We start from the raw sequence: 5,728 nt of genomic DNA, 5'->3' as shown, positions 1-5,728 counted from the left end.
ATCCCCGATCCCTAAGCGACTGATTTGTGTGAGTAAACCCTGGAAACTTTGGATTCCTCTTCTTGGTTTTGTTTTGCTGTTCCATATCTAAACTATGGAGGAACCGTGGGAAGACTCTTGGCTCTCAGAGCTGCATATGGACATTTATCTTAAACTTAAAATGATTCTTGAACAACGATTTGTAAATTTTAGCTTGATTCAAGCTCAAAAAGAACTGAAACACTTCCTGGCATGGTTGTTTAAGAACTTTTTCTATGTTTCTTGGGATTTAATTCTTACCAAGGGCTTTTGGAAAACCGTTTGGACACAGTTAATACTGGAGTCAAAATATATGCCGATGGAAGAATATTTTCGTGAATATTATTTAATTACCGAGACTGTTGAGCAATGTCAGCTGTATCTTGGCAAAGGGAAGCCTGGCACAGGGACCGTGCGGCCCAGGCCACATGCACCGAGTGCTCTGCGAGCAGTAGCGAGGCAGTTCCCGCGCGCGGGCGGAGCCAAGCGAGCCGCAGTGTCGGCGGTGGAGCGAGGAGTAGCGGGACCCGGCGGTGCCTGCCCGGCCGCGCGCAGCGCGTGGTGGAGCGAGCCCCGTGAACGCCCGGCCGAGAGGGGCGGCACATGGGCGGCGGCGGGCGGCGGTAGAACAGAGCCGCGCCCAGCCGAGACGCGCGCTGGAGCAGGGCGCGGGGGGGTCGTCGCTCGGGGGCCCGGCCGAGACGTGGGTGCAGCGCCTGGCATCGGCAGCGAAGCTGCGACCAGAGGAGGCGACGCACGGAGAACTGAGCGGTGCGGCCCAGCCCGGCCCGCGCAGCCCCGAACGCGACCCCGGGAAGAGCGCGCAGGCACCAGCAGCCCCGACAATTCCAACACGGGAGCGACCGAAAGAGAGAGCAAAGACGCAGCGAGACAGAAAACAGCAGCCACTCGGAAAAAGGAAAAGATCATAGTACCTAAGATCTTAGGGATAGTAAAATGGTATAATGTTAAGCAAAATTACGGTTTTATAACAAGGTGTGATAACCAGCAAGACATATTCGTGCATAGAACTGCTATTAGAAGGAATAACCCTGAAAAATGCATCCCAAGCTTGGGAGATGGAGAGGTCGTGCAATTCAAAATTATACAAGGTAGAAAAGGGTTACAAGCATCGCAGGTCACTGGGCCTGATGGTGTTCCTGTAAAAGGCAGTATATATGCAAAAAATCGTAGTCATGTTAGACAATATCTCCATTGTAAGCCCCCCCTACAGTCTCCCTTTCCTAATCCCACCTTTCCCTTTTACCCTATGTCCTATTACCCCCAGTGTATTCCTAATCCGTTTTTTCATCCATGGTTTCCCTCACAAAACCATGCTTTTGCCAATTGTTTCCCCAAAAATCCCTTTCCAATGCCGAGTGGGGGATGAAAAGGGGGAGGGAAGAAGTTAAACCCTCTCCTGCCTCAGTTTCCCCACAAAGCATGCTCAGAGAGTTCTGTCTCCCTTCTGTCAGCCCTAAGATGTTCCACAGAATCTGATTGGACATTTAAAGACTCAGGAGGGTGGCTTGTTTTGTCTTGAAACTGTTCTTGTTATGTTTATCCAGTTGTTTTCATTCTCCTTTTATTAAAAAAAACCAGGTGAGATGTTGGGGTCCCTCCCCTGCCATGGAGCCCTGGCAGAGGGGCCCTGAGGGGAGACACGGGGTTTCCCTGCCCCTGCTCAGCCTCGTTCCCATTGGTTGGTTTGTGTTCCCTGCGCGGGCAGAAGGACCCTTGGTCCCGTGACTGGAACAGTTCCTCGGCAGAGCTCCGGCCATGCGGCTGGGGAAATAAACATCTCTGAAACAGCTATCAAGAATCTGTCTGTCCTATATATTTCCTTTCCACGGGACTCCTGGTTTGATATATATGATACTGCAACATGATACTGCATGTTGCAGTATCCCCACTGCAACATCCTCCTGCAAACCTGTGTGCAAAAATTTCCCTACTGAATAGGTAAAGAAAATCTGCAAATACATCCTTGCATAAAAACATGAATACTCTCAAACTGATACTGGAAAACATAATTGTTATTCTTAATTGATTCAGGCATATTCCACAGGAATAACCTGTATCTTTTCTACACTATTATTGTTTATGCTGAGAGAATGGTAAAAATGTCTCCATTTCAGAGGTAGTTGGATGCTTTAGTTTTACTTGTTTTTTAATCTGTTTTCAGCAACAGTATCTCTGAGAAAAACAACCCCAGCCCCAAAATCTCACATGTGAAAGAAAAACCGTGAAGACGAAAGTCTTTGCTCTCAAAATGAGTCCTATGAAAAAGGAAAGTGGATTTTTGCTGGTGCAAGAATATGTCTTAAGGCCTTACTATGATCACTGAATGCACATCTACAGCTACAAAAATACTTTTAAGGATCAAGCTGTAACTTCAAACTTGCCTAATCAACAGTAATTCAAGCAGAAATATAATAGAAAAATCATTAAGGACAGTAATTTTGCTGACACAGATTTCTCTTAAAAGCATCTTAAATTGGAATGGCTGCACACAGAAAATGCTTTTTCCCCCAAAACAACTGTAAGTGATTAGTCTACAAAAAGATTAATTTCTCCTAGAAAAGAAAAACCAGGATCAGCTTTGTTCAGGCATCTGCTAGCAGTGGAAAACATATTTTAGTTCTGGCCAAATGCTGAAATAATGTGTTTATTCTGGAAGTATTTTGCTATTTTATGCTCCCTTCATTTTAGTTTTGTAGATTTCATGCTGCAGCCACAACAGTATTATTAACACCACTAACTTTTTTGTGTTACTTAATAAGGAAACGTATGGTTTCAAATTAAACAACATCACCAGAATTAGCATTTGCACAGTCATTGTAGAGGAGTGATTAGACTATCAAAACTCCTTGATTAAATAATGTTTCCCAAGTGTCTGTCCCTGATAATTACTATGCAACCATTACAGTCTAGGAGATAAAACTGAAGGCCTTCATGCACATGCTTTAATGCTTTTTTATACAGAAAGGATATTTTAAAAAATGTATTTTATTTTCTATATATTTATATATTGCTGATGCAATCACAGCTTTAGGAGCTAGTATTTTTTTTTTAAATAGCAAATCTTGCAGAATTTACAGTGGAATCACAAATGTTAACAAGAGCGCAAAAATCTTTAGTTCTGTTTTCTTAAGACAAAAGCAGAACAGAAAATGACTCTACGTCTTTGGGAGGAGAGTCTGCATTTTGGCGCCCACTCTAAAGCTTTTGAACGCACTTTACAATAGATAAAATACATAAAGAGCCTTTAGAATCATTCCCTGAATTCTTTTTTTTCCTTTGAAAATGCCAAACATGGATAAGAAGAAAATGAAGGTGAGTTACCTCCTAACTATGTGTTGAAAGCACTGGGAAATTATCTGAAGCGAAAATGGTCTTCATATGCTTCAGCTACATTTTTGAAGCAGAATAATACCCACTGCAGGGAAGGAGTGCTGACTTATGACAGGTGTACTAAACACAGAGATATCAGATTGGGTTTCTCCAAGCATAAGGTAACAGATGTATTTTGGGTCAGAATTTATGGCTTTCAACATAGTTTAATGTAAAGTAGATACTGTGCTGCTCAGCCATGAACAAGACACAAGAACATCCACAAATGGCAAGGTCAGAGACAAAATATTAAGGAACTTTCCAATTTTACTGGAAAAAGGTGTGCTCCGATATGGAGAACTGCATGCCTTTACTTAGAAAATGAAGAACCCTTGTACTCAACTTGCCCAAGCTCAGACCACAGACTCAAAGCAAAGGGCAGCTTCCAAGGTCAAGCAAAGTTTTAACCACTGCGATCTCTTATCTCATCAAGGAAAAGTTGAAGACCATCCTTAACACAGAAGGTAATTTCTGTTTACTTAATTTAAACTACTATATAGGAGAGTAACAATCCCTTTTTACCATCTATAGAAAAATATATGCACTACAATCTCTCTTTTTTTTCTCCACTCCGTGTTTGAATTATTCATGTAAGTAGTAATTGGAAGGATGATTAAATTAAACCACCCGGAAGAAGCTGTATATAAATTTCACTATGTTTTTACAGTCATATTTAATATCAAAGCAAAATACACAGAAATGATAAACCGAGCTCATGTCTATGAAGGAAAACAAACAAACAAATAGATAAATCAAAATTTCAATTCTTAATTCATCCTTATGTAAAAGTCTCCTAAAGTCTCCTTCACAAACAACATATGCTTGGTCTTGTTTCTTTAAACAGGTTAAATTGTCTAAAAAGATCTTTTGAGACTACAGCAAAGAATAGGTCTCCTTACTTTCATTTCTTTTTAGTCTTGTTACTTAGTTTAATGTTTAAAATGTTCATGCTTGTGGTCTACTGATGGTGAAAAATTAAATTCTATTAGCATGAAATTTAATTTCATGCATTACTTAGTAAATGTTAAAAACAGTATCTAATATCTTATTTCTTCAAAAGAATAGCATCTTGTTACCACAGAAGTTACAGGACATTATCATGACTTAAGAATTTAATAGAAAAGCATCAAATTTATCATGGATCACAGAACTATTCAGGTCCTTTACTTTTACAGTACCTACAGGAACAGGGGAACCGTCATCTGTGGCAGCTGGGGTGGGGTCAGTAGCTCTGACCAAGGAAGCTGTGACCGGTCCAGAGAGATGGTCCCGTGGAGGATCGTCTTCCCGAGGCCCAGTGTCTTCCCTCGGCTGCTAGCTAGGAGGGCCCGTGCAGAGTCTGCTGGGGGGGAGTGGTCAGGCCAGTTCGATCCTCAGGGATTTCTGTCCCAGATGAGAGAGGCGAGGATCTCGAACTGTCCACCTACAAAAGGCCATGCTAAAATGTAGGTCCTTTTTTCAGAAGATCAGCACATGAACAGCTGGTTCTGTCTTGGCGTGGTCAAGACGCAGCTCAGGCCAGGAGTCCAAGGTCCAGGGTCCAATGGCTGTTCGGGCGCCAGTTGTTACAGCTGGGGTGGGGTCAGTAGCTCTGACCGAGGAAGCTGTGACCAGTCCGGAGAGATGGTCCCGTGGAGGATCGTCTTCCCGAGGCCCAGTGTCTTCCCTCAGCTGCTGGCAGGAGGGCCCGTGCAGAAGCTGTCAGCTCTTTAGTGATTATCAGCTCGTGATTCCAGCTCAGCTCTGCAGGGCAGCCTCCAGGCCAGACCAGGGAGAGAGACGAGAGGCCCGTGTAGCTGTTCCGCACGAAGGTAACTTTATTGGTCCGTACTCCAGCAAAGGGGAGACCAGGCACGAGCACTCTCTCTTGCAGGGGCAGAGGGCTGGCTTTATAGGGATACAGGGGGTGGGTGTCAAAGGGTAAAGGCCAATGGGTTACAAAGGATCTGCATAGGGTCTCCCAGAGGATTCTGGGTCTGTCTTCTCGCCGTAACTGAAAGCAGCTGCCTTCCCAGGGGGGTCCTGCTGGGAGATTGCTCAATCTCCTTATCTCAGCAGACGTCCCTCCAGGGCAGTGGCTGGGCATATCCTCCAATCATCCATGTAGTATAAGTAAATAAAACCAAGAAAGCACTGGATCCAGGATCTCTTAAATCCTGTATTACAGATGGTGCCTCTTTGGTACCGAGAGCTACTCAAGACACAAACAGAGCTATATTTAGTTCTTCCTCCTGCATCTCCCCCAGTCTAAAAACCACAGCTGCTTCATTAGCCATCAAATGAAGACAATAAATAAAGAGAATGTCAGGACATTTTA

The 5,728-nt window shown here is 43.6% G+C and overlaps 1 long non-coding RNA gene across 1 annotated transcript; it reads left to right on the top strand.

Moving 5' to 3' along the window:
• The first annotated feature begins 4,440 nt into the window (after nucleotides 1–4,440).
• On the top strand, nucleotides 4,441–5,143 carry LOC121661798. The gene is made up of 3 exons (XR_006015095.1): nucleotides 4,441–4,748; nucleotides 4,934–4,935; nucleotides 5,110–5,143. It is a non-coding gene; the product is annotated as an uncharacterized LOC121661798 (long non-coding RNA).
• Nucleotides 5,144–5,728: the final 585 nt, after the last annotated feature.

Source organism: Corvus kubaryi, unplaced genomic scaffold, assembly GCF_017639235.1.
Source record: "Corvus kubaryi isolate FWS band 111438036 unplaced genomic scaffold, C.kubaryi_AGA036_p1.0 37199, whole genome shotgun sequence".
Lineage (NCBI taxonomy): Eukaryota > Metazoa > Chordata > Aves > Passeriformes > Corvidae > Corvus > Corvus kubaryi.
The sequence above is the reverse complement of the archived record's forward strand: the minus strand, read 5'-3'. Positions and strand labels throughout refer to the sequence as shown.